Below are 16,048 nucleotides of genomic sequence, written 5' to 3'. Positions count from 1 at the left end.
TGTCATGACATATCTCAGGCTGGTCCAGCAGTGACACTGACACTGGATCCTCCAAGTCTAAACATGCAGCCTGGGAAGGATGAACTCAGACTCAGCATTAGCCTCACAGAGGTGCTAGCATGTGAGGCTAATGCTGTAAGAGCGTCATGTAATAGTTCCTGTTCTCATTTATAGCCTCAGCTTTACTTTGAAATTATGCAAAATGCACTTTTTAAAGTCTTTTCAGCCTAAATGTGTCTAAACTAGGGTTAGTGTTTTTCACTTCAAGTACGTGAAAACAAGTTGTTTAGATCTGGCTCCCTTTGTGACATCATAAGAGGACCTCACACCGTGTCCTCACAGCGAGCGTCATGCCTTAACTGGAGCTAAACTTTATTCTGGAGGAGCAGCTGACAGGTGAAGTTGAAATGAGGAATTATCTACATGATAGCACTGCAGGGAGCTCACAGAGAGCTGGTGTTGGTAACAACGTCCTGCTGCTGTCGGCTTCACTGAGTCGTTTCCAGTAGAGAAACGTCTAAATAGCAGAAGATAAAAGGTGTGTTTTCAGTTGTACTCGTCTCCAGTGCACAGCTGGTAGTTATGAGGTTTGTGTACATGATGGACTGAGAGCGTCCGACGTGATGCGACCGTCAGCAGGCCGACTGTCCTGCAAACCTGAATCCACCTCGCTGTCCGAAGTGTCCTCACTAACCTTTTAGATCCTGGAGACACGAAGACCTCGCACATTTTTCTATTGTTGAGAAAAACAATCTGCTTTTTGAACATCAAACCTCCCAAAACAAGAAAGACCTTAAACATACGCAGGACGTGGGACCTTCAGTGTTTGTCGTCAGATATCACCTCCCAGAGTTACCTGAGCCCGTGGACGTCCCAGGTGAGTCTCTGCGGAGGCCGGAACCCCAAACAGAGCCGGACTTGTTTCCTGACTCGTCGTCCTCTGTGTGTGGAGTCGAGTCTTGTGTGTCCCAAACCTGCGCAGCGAGGGAGTCGCCCCGCCATGTGCTGCTAATGCGCCGTGCTAATTGCAGCCCTTTGTGCTAAATCAGACTCCTGCTCCGCTGCTTTCTGATGTGACTACAGTCGTCCCCCTCTCCGCCGAGCCCTCGCTCCAGCCATGCGTGGCTCACTGTTTTCTCTGCGAGCCTTTGATAGCGGCGCAGTAGCGTCAATTGTTTTGTACTGTTTGGCAGCTCCCTGTAGGTGGGCTCCATAATCTATACCGACACCACAGATAGACTCCTGTGTGATGTCAAGGCCCCCCGCTCGGGGAAAATTGGTAATTAGGGGACTGATGTTTGGAGCAAAAGATGACTCATATTTGTGTTTCTGTTTGATCGAATGAAAGAACTTTTGATTCATCTTCATCAACTGTTGCATCTGCTGCCGAGGCTCTGCTCCTCAGAGCGCTGATGACAGACGGGTTTGGTTAGAAATAAAGAAATCAGTTAAATAAAGAAAGAGGCCGTCTCTTCCTGGTCCGTTCTGCATGCTAACTGACTTACTAACGTTTTTTAGCCGTTACTGCACGTGGTGACTCGTGGTCGAATTGTTTGCGAGCTTGGAGAAAAAGTCTTTTTGAGGTCATGTGACCTGCAGCACCGACTGTGGCCACTACGGCGAACTGTCGTCAAAGCCCGGCGCCGTTTCTTCTGTCGTACATCGTAAAAACAACACAGATACATAAAACACATAATTTCTTTTTAAAAAATCAATTTATCTGATGATTATTTATATTTATAATAATAATCAGATGAAGGTAATTTCATACCAGATGACAACACGTGTAACTATTATTAATTATGTAAATTAAATGACTAAATATAAATATTTATAAAGATAAATATTCAGCAATTAATTGTTTAGTTTATAAAACGTCCTTTCCTGAAATGAGTCATTTCGTATCCACTAATAGTTATAATAATAATAATAATAATAATAATCATCATCATCATAATATTAACAATAATAGCTCACATTTATAACCCAATGTCACTTTATATAGTACAACAAAAATATATATAATTGTACATAGAGTAATATAATAATAGTAATAATATAATAATAATAATAATAATAATATAATAATACCCAGTTTGAGACTTAATACAACACTTTGCCAGTAAAAATAAAATCATGTGGTACCTCTTGCATAATAAACAAGCTTAACCCTTTATGACCCTTTAAGTCCACCATATCTTCACATGTTTACACTGTAGTGCCATTTTTAATTTGCTATACATCAATACAACCCTTATATCCCAAGTTTTAATAATATGTACAGACTTTATGTCCAGACTGACTAAATAAACTAAAAAGTGCAATAAACCATTAAAAAAATGAAAGTCGTTTTTTTTTTCACATATTTTTCTAAATACAGAAATGTCGTAGCTGAATCCCTCAAAATTGTAAATGTAAAAAAGTTGCACAAAATACTTTCAAACCACAGAAGATTTATTTTGAGTGAGTTTATAACTTAATTTTTGAGATTTTTCTAAACTATTTGGTTGCAAAAACAGAAATGCAAATGCAGGCGCTCCCGTCGGGAATAGAGAGCTAATGAAGCTCTGCGAACACCACAGTTACGTCTTTAATGAAGAAGGATCAACAGTTTTGTGGTGGACTGACGGAGGACGAAGTCGTTGGAGGGTTTCTGGCTCACTGTCAGGGGTTGGCAAGCTAACAGACGGACAGAGTTAATGTTACAGCTCCACGTCTTGTTTTAATCTCGTGTCCGAGCACAAAGTCGTTGTGACGCAGCAAATATTTCCGCCGAACGCTCGCAGTTATTCAACTAGAATCAGAATTCTTTTATTGTCATTGTGCAAAAAACAGCAGCTCTCATGGACAGTGCAAGACAACGGAAAGGTGCAAACAGTTCATGGGGGGTAGGAGTATTTACATTGGATAAGGAATAAAGAAATATAACAACCACACTAACAAAACCAATAAAAAGCACTGTGACGAGAGGAGCTGTGCGCGCCGCCATCTTGCCATTCCACTAGTCAGCGCGTCTCTGATTTCAAAACATTCTGCAAAATGTTTCACGGGGGATGAAAAGCGTTCCCACACCTCGAGGATACTGGATCACTGGATGTCAACATTACGCTGTGTTTTGATGGGAAGGCTCCTTTAATGAACGCAGTTAGCTCCCCATGAAGGTGTGTGAAGTCCTCCACTTAAATGATAATCAGTTAAATGAGTTTTGAATTGCTTTGTGAGCGCCGAGTCACCGAAATGGGGATTTGCTGCCGGTCCTCAACGAGCCGTTAGCACATCGAAGCGGCAGATTCCCGAGGCCTTCTGGTCGGGGCAATTAGCGTCCCAGGAGTCACGGAGGCGGAGGCATGTCCTCCGAGGCGGGAGCGTCCAGGTGAGCCTCCTCCTCGTGATCACTGGCATGTTAGAATCAGTTTAATTGGGCTCTGTTTGATTTTCACCGACGACAGCCACACCCCCCCCACCACCACCGCCTCCCAACGCTCCCACACACCAGCAGACAGAGAAAAGAGCCTCCCCCTCCTCCCCCAGCCTTAATGGCAGAGCGGTGACTCGTCGGAGTTGACAGTGACCTCGCTGTCGGAGGGAGGCGAACGGCTCAGAAACTCCTTTGAAGTGTCGGCGACCCCCCCCCCCCCCTCGTCCTGCTCCTCTAAAGAGCCACATTTTTGTCTTTCTGGACGAGCAGCTTCAAAACAGATCGACACCTGCAGGCCTCTGAGCTGCTGCTGCCGCCTCCTTCCCCTTAAATGAATAGTCACGTTTTCACACGATGAGTCTGTTGCACCGCAGGAGTGATTAAACTACATCTTGTTATGGTTTTGCTGCTCCAGTGTCGTGTGTCGTCCCTTTAAAGGACTTCTGCTTCTGCGTCTGCTTCTAAAACAGTGACACCGTTAACGGCAGCCTGTAATCAGATTACCTTCACCTGTAAGGGGATTCTCCTGGGAACAAAACTTAAAACTTTACAGTCTCCTCTCCCTTAAAAGACGTGATAATCACTCACTCTGCTGCTAAAAGGCCCCCCAGGAAGTGCACCGGGCCCTGAAGCCAGTTTCACAGAGTGGCCAAAGCGTTTACTCACAACAATGGCGTCCATCATGTGATGCCAAAGAAGGACTCTCATTGTTTCACAGTCAAAACGGCCATGAAATGATTTATTTCACTATCAGAATTTGATCCATTCAGTCCGATAACATTTGTGGAGATCAAACAGTTGCACAAATTGATCGATCAACAGGAAGTTAGCTGCTCGGCAGGCCAGAGACGCTCTGTGGGCCCAACGATGAGGAGGATCTGTGACCTTAGGAACACTTTCTGTGTGAAGCCGGGACAACTTTATCATTTAGTATTGGTGTATGAACTTCCTGCTGAACTCTGTCCAGCTTCACCCTGAGCACAGAACAGAGCAGGGCCTCTAATCCTTCCTTAAAATCACACGTGTAGAGTTTGAAAAAAGGCCCAATTTAGCTGCTGCGGATTCAACTGCACATTAAATTTCCCCCAGAGAACAACGAGAACGATGTTTCTAATCTGAAATGACAGGATCTCGGCTAGATTTCTTCTCATGTCACCTGAACAGACGCCTCACCTCCTGTTGTTGTGGAGGAGAAGCCATGTGTTGCAGCACAGAGCTCCAGAGATGCAAATTACTTTTAAAGTACATCACATACTTTGACTTCAACTTTTTAAATCCACCCAATGAGCATCCAATTTATGGTCATTATTATTTCCATGGCTGCTCCGCCGCTAATTGGAGCGGTTTGTTTCCATAAAGTGATGATAAAAAGAGCCGGCGGGGTGGCGGGGTGCTACCAGCTCATCGATGCGTCATGCCCGCTGGACATTTTTCCATTTAAAGAGGCCAATTAGGCCTGCAGACCTCCCCGCTCATCACATGCCGATCAGGTCGAGGGCACAAACAAACACACCCAGGACCCTATTATCCTCCTGCACCCTCCAAAGGCAGTCAAGCAATTTCTTTTCTTAAAGCGATACTCCGCCCAAAGTCTGTCTATTGAGTCTGAAACACTCAAACCCTGAGGACTTAACGGTGGCTGTAGAGGGCTTGTGGTTTGTGACTTAAAGGCAACTCTGGAAAAGTACCAAGACATCCATATAAACTTCTCCTGGCAAATAATCCTCTTCTCTGCACTTTGTTCCAAAAAATATGGCTAAATCCTCCCTGCCTCGTCCGTCCTTTCACACTCAGCCACCTCCTCCTGCCCCGCACTGGCTCTCTTCCTGTCATGTGACCCCCCTCTCTCTGCTCACCTGTTCCCACTTTCCTCTCATCAGCTTTGCAGTATAAATTAGCAGCCACTTCCTGCCAGGTTCTCCAGTTTACTCACACCTCAGCCCTGCCTGAATATGTTTGCCTGTTTTATCTGCCAGCCTGGTTTTATCTTTGCGTAGTGATCCTGAGCCTGCACACCTGCACAGCGGTCAAACAGACACTTCCTCAGTAAAGAAAGAAATAAATAGACCAGATAGAAAGTGGCTCGTTCTCTCGGCCAAAAGAAGCTGGCAGACGTCTGCTCTCAGCTAAGCCTCCAGTGCAGCACAGAATAAACCCAAAGGCTCGATTATGACGTTAGAAAGTGAAGAGAAGTTCTGCTCACTCTTGTTCAGACCTCTGCTCCCCTTTTTGAATTTATTTATTTATGTGTTTATTGAAAACCGCTGCTGTTTCCCAGATAATTCTGGTTTGGGTTTTGGTTTTTGAGGACAGTGGAGATGCAGGACTGAAGCAGTGTGACATCCGGTCTGGCTTTAATGTCTTTGTTTCATCCGTCCGTCCATCAGCGGGGCGTTTAATGTCCTGTTTTCTCTCTAACGATCCAACAAGTGTGGACACAAACCGCACCAGCACACACACCTGAGCTCCTCAGTCTGTTTATAAAGACCTGGCTGCAGTTTCTTGTCCCGCTTGGCGGTTTAGCAAACATGTTTGACGACCTGCTTGTGGATTCAGACTGAACTTCCAAGTGTCTTTACCTGCTTTTACTTTAAACTCTGGTGCACAAATGAAGTAAACTTAGTTCATGATGCCAAGAAAGCTCCTTTTGGGCCACTTCATTTGACTCTACGGACTCTGTGTCAGGGATTCAAACATGATCAGAACCAGGACACGAGTCTGAACCAGGACTCCCGTGTTCATGTCAGCATGTCACAAAACTCCAGAAAACTTTATTTTCACAGAGAGACGGTGAGTAAGAAGAGAAGACAAAGTTATTTTGTGGGAGTTTCAGGTTTCAGCCCCCCCCCCTGACCACCACCACCACACACCCTCCCCGTGTTGTGGAATCTGCCCTACATGAAAGCACATAGTTGGGGACCCGGGGGCCAGGCAGGCCGGCCATCGGGGTGTTTCGTGCCGCCCCATCAGTTGGTGTCCGTGAATCAGTTTGAAGGCAGATCAAAGGGGTTTCTCAGGCGGCCTCCTTCGCCTCGGCCGACGGTCGAAGCGTCGGGCGGAGCCGAGCGTCCTGCCTGTCCGCTGCACGGCGGGGATAACTGCTGCACTCACGCTGGACATGGGAACGATTTTGGTCTCTCACTTTGACCTTTTTCCTCGTGGTGGGTGACGGCTGCGTAGCTGGACAGAACACATTGGGACAAATTATACTGTTTGCAGGTTTCAAGGGGGGGGGTTTGACAGGACTTTACATTTACAGGCTGCTCTGTGGATGTTAGCAGAAATAAAGGAACAAAAAGGGGAAAACAGAGGATTAAAATCATGTCCTCGTGTTGTTCTCCATCCTGCCACTGAGCTGAAGCACTTGTTGGACGGTCTTCCAACATGAACATCATTATTTCTGAGGACACTAGAAAGGATTTACTCCTGAAATCCATTCGTCCCGTTTGCCCAAACGATATTTTGGTGATGGATATGAACCCAGAGGACATGACTGTGATCCTACGAGCAGACGGTTGAGTCAGACTCAAGCTCCAAACATGTGGTCGACGTGGCTGAAAACTAAAAGCACTCAGTATTCAGATGAAGTCAAGCAGTGACTAGTAACCATTTATGTGGAAAAACAAAAAAAAAACACTGAGTGAAAGTGATTTTAGCTTCCTTGCTAATCACTTTCATCAGAGTAAAGGACTTGACTTTGAGATTTTAGACTTGTTGAATTGGTTTGATGTGAGACTTGGACTTGTTGTTTTCATCAAACACTCACTGTAAACTCATCAGGCACAATGTGAAAGCTCTGTCGGACTGAACGTTGACTCGTTCGGTTGACTTGAGACTTGCTTGAAACCCAGACATTCAGTACAAATTCATCATACTTTGACTCTTGCTTTAAAAAGGAAGACTTGAGACTTGTTTCGAACGTATGAACACACTTTGACCTGTTTTGAATGACACGATATTTGGACTTTTTCAAATGGTTTCAGACGTTCAGACCTTCAGTGACGTCACACTTGAGTTGAGACTTGCTGACTTGGTTTATAGACGTGACCTGAACTTAAATACAGACACTGGTAGCCATGCTGTAGAGGAGCTGGCGTTGGCTCGGGACATGTGCTCATACTGACCTGAGAGTGAATAACTGATGACCTATTTACCTTTTTAAGTTTCTTATCTATCTGAGATGCAGATCCCTTTTTTACAAGAGAGACCTGAGAACAACTGGCACAGTAAGTCTGCAGGAAATGGACCTGAGCGCAAAGACGGAAGTGCAGAATTTACTTAATTCACAAATAAACAGAAGTGAGGAGCAGAAGCAGAAGTTGGGGAAACACTGGGAGCGAGGCGGCGCTAACGAAGGTGATGCGAGACAGGTGAGGACAATCACATCAAACAGACAAAGGCAGGAAGTAAGACGGAGCAACACAAGACTACTACAAAATAAAACAGGAAGCAATGACTGGACAAAACCACAAACCACTCTTAAACTCGTCTTCTACGACGTGGATCTTAAAAACCCCAAACAGCTTTTAAAGTTTCCTCAGAAACCTCTTTGACAATTCTGTTTTTCTTCGCCAGTGTTTGGTCTAAAAAGAACGATCACACGAGCAGCACGCGGATTCTCCACGTCGCCTTTCAGGAATTGTGGGTATTGTAGTTTACATATTTCAAACAGCTGCCTTGTGTGAACACAACCTCTCCAGCTTGAACGCCCGTCCTCTCCCTCTCTCCTCACCACTCCAGTGCCGCCGTATCATCCTCTCACACACACGCCGCATCATAATTAGGCCATGTACCGAGTTCCCCGATAACGCGTACAGTTTATTTTCTGTCTTAATTCCTTATCAGATGCATCGATCGCGCCGCGCGTCGACTGATCTGGGGCGGCCGTCTGGAGAGCAGCGATAAGCCACGAATGTGTGTGTCTCTCTCTGTGCAGCTCCCCCTGTGTGTTCAGCCTCTGTAGGGTGGAGGAGGGTGTGTGTGTGTGTGTGTGTGTGTGTGTGTGTGTGTGTGTGTGTGTGCTGGATTAGCACCTTATTAGCTCCGAAGCCTCGGCCTCTCTTAACAGGGCTGACACCTCGATGCCTGACAGGCTAAAAACTAATAAACACTCCAAAAGAAGAGCAGTTTGGACGGTCTGGAGGAGGAGAGGCGCTTCCTTCCAACACAGGACGGCGGCTTCTGCTTTGGGCTCAGCTGTTTTATTTTAAATAAATAAAAATAAATGTATAAGCGCTGATGTGCTGCCTGAGCTCAGTAACCAAAACGATGCCTTTTCGATATCTTACTTTGAGAAATATAAACTATAAACACTTCCTTCTTTCAAACCTTCAAACAAAAAGAGGTCAAAGTTCTCAAATTGTTAAAGCAATCCAACCTCAGGGTCCATTTAGTAGCCGTTTTGCGGCTTTCGATCACGTCTCATGCTCCTCAGTTTGCTTATTTGTCACAATTGTAGATTTTCTAATGGACGTTTTGTGCATGTTGGCTTTAAACAAAGTGATGGCCATCGTGTGATATGATCAGAAGCTGCTAAAAAGCCTTTGAGGTGAGATCGTGTCGTCGTCTGTTTCCAAAATTATTATCAGTTAAATGTTGTTAAACACAAGCAGCCTAAACAAAACGGTCTAAAACTGTCAAACCTTTGGTTCAAATCAGGAAATTTGATCAATTAAACCTCCAGAATTTGGTCAACTTTTGGTTTTCAAGAAGTAGTAAGGCTCAATGACCTTTTTAATACTGCAGTGTTTCCCAACACGCGCTCAGCGGAGCTCCATCATTCCCACTAATTCAGCATCAGAGTTTACTTTTTCATGGTGGAGATGCACATTTGTGTCATTATCAGTGTTATCAGTAACTGATGAAACTGTCCTGAAATACTGAAATATAATAACTGATGCATCATCGTGTCTCATGCATTTTATTTTGGGGCGTTAGTTAGTGATTCAAACCTTTCCTTAAAATTAAAGCAGCAGCTGTGTCTGTAAAATGGGCATTAGCATTCAGCTAATGTTAGCGCTGCACGCTGTGGTAGCCTTTACTGCAGCTTTTACTCACATGGTCTTCATCAGTCTGCTCAGGTATTTTCAGGATACCATCATTATTTTATTTTTTGTTTGCAACCTCCAGACGTATTCTGCTCATTTCCAGGTTGCTCCTTGTACTTGGATGTTGTAGTAGAATATGTTCACATGCTGTAATGTTCAAAAAACACATGGTAAATCTCACACTGTGCACTGCTGTGTCTTTAAGCCCCCCTGCTCTGCCGTCTCCAAAGGGAAAACACACTAGCATTAGCAACATGCTAACGCTGAACAGGGTCGTACATTCTAAAGATCCCCGTGTGTGACATCACAAGCGGGGCCAAAACTAAACGGAGCGTTTTTACTAATATTTACTGCTGGATGGAGCAGGAGAGACAGAGCGGACGGTCTTTTCTCATAGTTTGAGGGTTTGTAGACACATATGTTGAAACGACATTAAAAAAAAGGTGCATTTTACATGTGTTCGCTAAATAAAACAACGTAGTGGACCTTAATTTTTGATTATTGTGTCAAATCACTGCAGATTATTTCCCCCTTCTTCATCCCACAACAGTTTCAGCTTAAAGACAGTTTAAAGACAACAGGTGTTCTTTTTTTAAATGAAGCTCAGGGTTGATGTGAATCACTTCCCAGCTGCCCGTGAGACCCTTCTGGTAACCTGCAGCTGTAACTTTTATCCTAAAGACAAAAGCAAACAGCCTCCGTCAATATGAACCCAGACTGGCTGGCGACTTGTTATTTGTACACAGTATGTACGTATGGAAATAGTCTAAATAACACGGATATTACTTCCTTTCTTTATGTTTTTGTTCTTCAGTTTTGTTAAGTGTTTGAGTTTCTCATTAAAATACTAGTTTAACTTGGTTTAACGCTTAAAAACACAGATATTGTCTTTATGTTTCTGTCAGTGAAGATAGTTATTCCTTGAGGAGCTGAGCAAAAGTCGTTCTGCTACTAAGACTGTCTACTTCTACCTTCAGATTCAGCATGTTCACACAGGTACGCACGCTTTTTCTATACAAATGAATGGGAGCACACATGAAAATACACAATATTAGAAAAATATACTAAAAAATAAAATTAAAATTGTGGAAAAAGTCCTTTTTTTAGAGTTAAAATCAGCAATAAGAGGCGTCAAAACATCAATTAGTCTGATAAACACACATGCTGTCTGTCCTCTGCAGCTAAACCTTCTGGTTTCCATCTAACCTGCCCCCCCCCCCCAAAAAAAAAACACCTCTGGCCCTGGGGGAGTCGGGGGTGAGGCGGCGGGGGAGAATCACAGCGGCCTCTGGGCTAACGGCTGTGAATGGACTCCCATTAGGACGCCGTCACTGGGACTCCTCCATTAGCATCCGTGGCCATTGTCTCCCCAAACAATGGCAACAAACAAAACATTAACATGGAAATGGGTGAAATGTACCTAATTAGTTTTCTCTGCCGGTATTGTTAAGCAGAATAAAGATGGGGCTAAATTGCTTTCGGACCCGCCTGTGTGAGCTCCTGAGGCCCCACAGCAGCAGTGGATTCTGGGAATTCAGCAGGAAAAAACACAACACCAACAACACCAACCAACTAACTCGGTGCCTCGGGACCCCAGAGAACAAGTTAAAGCTCAGGAGGATGAAGAATTCAGATCCAAAAAGGATTTGATGGATCTGTTTTTGACCCCAGATGAGCCTGAGATCCTCCTCATCGTCACACAGATTAATAAAGTGGGAGGGAATCACTTGGCTCATATAGCACGCTAACCTAAGCTAAGCTAAGCTAAGCTAGCTGATATAATAAATAATAAACCTTTTCTGCAAAGTTTATGTTGCTCCAAGGTTTTTAAAATCCAACATCTGATCCAAACGTTTTACCACCAGCAGCCGGAGTGTCTCACACACGTTCCTTCCTCGTTCCCTTCAAAATAAAAGCCCCTACATCTACACACACACAGCTTTACTGGCAAGAACATAAAATCCTCTCACTGTGAAGCAGCTTCGGAACAACAGGTTACATTTGTTTACTGCGGACGAGGAAGTGTAAGAGTGTGGTTACCACACGGCTTTGTCGAACACTCGATCGGTCTGTTGTGTCTGTATAACAGGAAGTTACTACGGACGCAGTTCTGATAGTGATTTATTGATTTCTTTACTGAGTGGTCGTGTACTAAAGGGGACAATGTTTAGTGAGCTGATCATTACTACAAAACAAACCAGAGTATCTTGACTTGTTTTGCATGAATGATCCTTTTACATACTCATTTAATGATTCTGGAGTTTTGACCACTATGGATTTAATAAAGGTCCCTGCAGGATTTCCAGCTCTGGGCTGGTTTCCCTCCCTGCTGATCACCGACAGACCGCCTCCCTCGAGGAGACCCAGATGTTTATTGGTGAGAAACACTGAATGGAAACATAGTTTATTTACGAGAAAACTCCACAGGGCACCTTTTTAGTTGCTTTTGAATCCAAGCCCTTATGGAAATAATGTAAATTTTAAAGTTGAAGGGGTTGAAGACCTTTAGGTGTCCGGAGAAGTTTATCTAAATTACTGGCAAACATTTAAACATCTCTGTGATCACAAAATGCCTTTCTGAGGATTAAATCTGCTGCGAGGGAACAAAAAAAACAGCTAAAAATCATTCTTAAATAAAGGTTTGCGTGGGGAGTGGGGGACAACTTTAGAAGGACGTTTCATGTGTCTTATGTGTCGTGTGCATGCGATCACGTTGTGTTATCGTGTGGACTGTCACACAGGAGACCAGGATTCATGCCCCCATAGTGAGACTTCATTTTTCCATAAGTAACAAACTTATTTCAACCCGAACCGCCATCTCTTCCTAAACCTAACCTCATAGTTTTTGTGCCTTAAACTCACCAACCCACTCTGAAATTGTTTTTCCTGCAAGCTTTATTTTGAAAGTACAACTGGACGTTGGCATTAAACGACATGTGGAAAGCTTGATATGTGGCCTACACGTGGAAATCAAAGCTTCTAACGTTGACCTGGAACGTGAACTGTCCCATAAACGATCCATAAAATCATCATCACATCTGGATTTTTGTGCCTTTTTTTTGCTTTTTGCTCTGCAACAGTTGATGGTGAACGTCAGGAGCTGATCGTGGATCGGCGCCTGCGGGTGCCTCCTGCTGAGCTGCGCTGAAGAGCAGGATTAGGCCTGTTCACGGGCTTTAATCTTAAATCCAGAACCATAATATAGACGGCTCCTTCAGTGGCTGCCGCTCATCGAAACATAAGATAAAACCATCGCACAAACACTCGAGTGTCAAAGGCCACTCAAACAAAAGCTGTTTGGTTTCAGTCCCCAGAGAAGCGGAGGCTTAATTGTGTGTGTGTGTGTGTGTGTGTGTGGAGTGACCACACAGATATGAAGCCTCCGGGAATCACAAGTGTTTAATATGAACATGTGTCAAGCTGCTACAGGAAACAGACTCACAGCCTCTTTCGTGGAGCCGGCGTGAGTGAACAACAGCTTTAATTTCTGCTTTGTGAAACGAGAAAACGTGTCGGTGCTCAAGGACCAGGCGGTGAACACTTCCTGTGGCTCTGTGTTCCAGCTTTGTCTCCCTTAAAGTGCTTGTATAGCTCTCGTCTGCTGGAATATGTTCAATGTGGAGTCTGATATTTGCCTCTCGTCACACGCAAACACAGTTTTACGTCCCCATAAAATGGAAATTTTTCTTAAAACGCCTTTTATGGTGCAGATTTTTGAAACAACAGCTACAGCGGCCGACTACCAGAGGAGGATGTGACAAGAGAGAAAGGTGTGAAATAAATAAAGGAGACAAATAAATATGTGTTATTGTTTGTGTTTTTATGTGACTGCAGCCAAAGGAAGTTGATCTCACTACGCTCAGGATATCTGACGGAGGGTTTTATCTCCACCTGCTTGGGATCTTTTTCAAGTTTTGTAAAACAAAGATCTTGTGGAGTTTTTGTTTTTCAGCAGAGGGGAAACACCAGACAGGAGCTGTCAGACCTCAAGCACACACACACACACACACACACACACACACACACACACACTGGAGGCTGTGCGCAGCTGCCGAGCTAACGTGCTACATGCTAGCTAACGTGCTAGAGATCCACAAGGGGACCGCCCATCGCTCTGCCGATCTATTATTACAAAATAGTCGACCCAAGAAGAACGTCTCAAACACACCTTTGCAGATGTCAGTGCAGTAACCGCTGGCTCTGTCCGTGGTGCTGAAGAGGCACCACCAAACACACCAAATGAGATTTTAACTAGTTTTACAAATTTCCATTTATTGTTGGAGGTTAAATTTTGGTCCAGTGGGATATTTCAGAATAACGGCAGCACCGATCTAGCTGGTCTGCAGCCAGTTTGGTGGCTGTATGGAGATAAAGTCAAGTGTTTAATTTGGTAAAAAGGTTACCGCAGCGTCCACCGCTGCCTCACGAGTGACCGCAGGGTTACATAAGACTGGATTATTTAACCCTTTATGACCTACCATAAAGTGCCAGAGCATTTTTTTTACATTTTTACATACTGTAGTCCCATTTTCTTGGAGTATTTTAATTTACTATACACCAATACAACCCTTTCAACCTAAATTTTAATAATATATATATATAGATTCATGCCTTTACTAATGAAATAAATTGCCAAAAAGGGCAATAAACCACAAAAAAAAAAAAAAATTGATTGTCTTGAAACTTCAGAACACATGAACACAAACGAAATCTTTCGAAAACCTTTTTTGTGTCACTTACATATACGATCTGGAAGAAATATATACAGAAAGGAACAATTTGCACAAAAAAATGTCCACCGATTTCCCTGGAGAAAAAATGTTTGCTTCGCAGGTTTCCGGGAGAGGAGCGAGTGAAATGACCGTAATGACATCGTATTGGCTGTAAAGTGAAATGTCTCAGCTTTCAGGACATGTTAATATGAATGAAGCATATTTATGTACACTGTTGCCCATAAAGCTGGATTCATTGTTCAATACCCCCAATTTTGTTAACCCCTTGTTGACCTCTTCCGGTCTTGATGCAGCTGAGGTGGCCTCAGTATCCCACTGATGTCAGTTAATGCATCTTCTATGTATATATTATATATACATAGATGCATACATACATAAATATATATATATATTCTATGCGTATATACATATATATTATATTATATTGTTCTATTCTATGCTGTGCTATATTCAAATTAACAATCTCCACTTAATTTAGCATCTGCTTGAATGCAAAAACACAAATCATTAATTATTTTTTATATTATTGTAAATAAATTCAGGCAGTAAAGGGTTAAAGTCTGAATACGCAGTTTTCAAAGATTAATTATGGTTTAAGTTTCACTGTGATATGTTTGGAAGAGTTTGATCAATAAAGTTGAGAAGATCTAAACTTTATTTATCAAGAATTAATCACATTGTCACAATCATTTCATGAGAAGAGGTAGAAAACATTACACTACAGTTATATTTCTATTATACTTCTTTTTTCACATGCTGCCTTTTTCTATTTATTTGTATTTATTTTTTATCCTTTTACTGTGTATATGATGATAAACACCTTGAATCATTTTTAATTAATAGACTGGTTTTCCTACGTGGATTATTATGTTTTCTATTTCTAACATAATGTATAAATAACTTTAATGTTGAATGAGTGCATTGATTGACAGGAGTCTTCTGGACTCTTCTGGTCCTCGTTTCCCCTGAAGTTAACATGAAGCCTGTAAACGAGCGGCGGCCGAGTGTCTCTGAGAGATGAAGTGGGATCCTCTGTCCGCTCCACTCTTCTCCTCTGAAGTCGTCGTTTTGTTGTTTTGTTTTTTTTTTAAACTTTTACTTTTGCAGCAGCAACAATGACGGAGCGAGCGCCGCTGTGAAAACACAAGAGAGATAATGGAGGCTGATGGGAAGTTAACGATGAGCGGCAAACACGTTTAAGTGACTGTGTGACAATGGAGGGAGGTGACGGAGGCGACGGGCCAGCGTTTCCCTGTCAGGGTTCATTGTGTGGAGACGAATTGCCCCCAATTAGCAGCCTGAAACCAGCGGCTGGTCTCAGTGCAGCAGGTTAACAAGCCACAAGTCACAGCACACAAATCTTCACTCGTTTAGATGTCGAAACTTTTAGTAAATCCTCCACAGGTCCTGCATCCTCTACTATCGGCCAAATGTAGTTAAAGTTCTGTCGGTGTTTCCTGATCGATCGGATGTTTCTGGATTTAGTAATCTTTCATTTTTATGTTTAAGTTTGGGCTCATTGTAACTTAGATTAAACTGCAGTGGTTTTATTGATACAGCAATGCATCATGGTCTATAAGATCGTCACTGATCGTCATATTCTATTTATTTAAAAAGAAAACTGTAGAAAGTGTTAGGACGGCACTTTTTACAGCGTGTTGTGTTAAATTAAACTTTTTCACGACCTGAAACGTCACTGATTGGCTTCAGAAACCTCAAAATCTGTCACCCAGCAGAGAAAAGGACTTAAATGACTCTATGACTTTTCACAATGTTTTTCTGTCAAATAGTCGATGAAAAGTGATGTCAAAGTAAGAAAGTAATATAAGTTAACACGTGTTTGCTCATTT

The sequence above is a fragment of the Pempheris klunzingeri genome, chromosome 3 (assembly GCF_042242105.1).
Source record: "Pempheris klunzingeri isolate RE-2024b chromosome 3, fPemKlu1.hap1, whole genome shotgun sequence".
Classification (NCBI taxonomy): domain Eukaryota; kingdom Metazoa; phylum Chordata; class Actinopteri; order Acropomatiformes; family Pempheridae; genus Pempheris; species Pempheris klunzingeri.
This window is presented reverse-complemented; position numbering follows the sequence as displayed.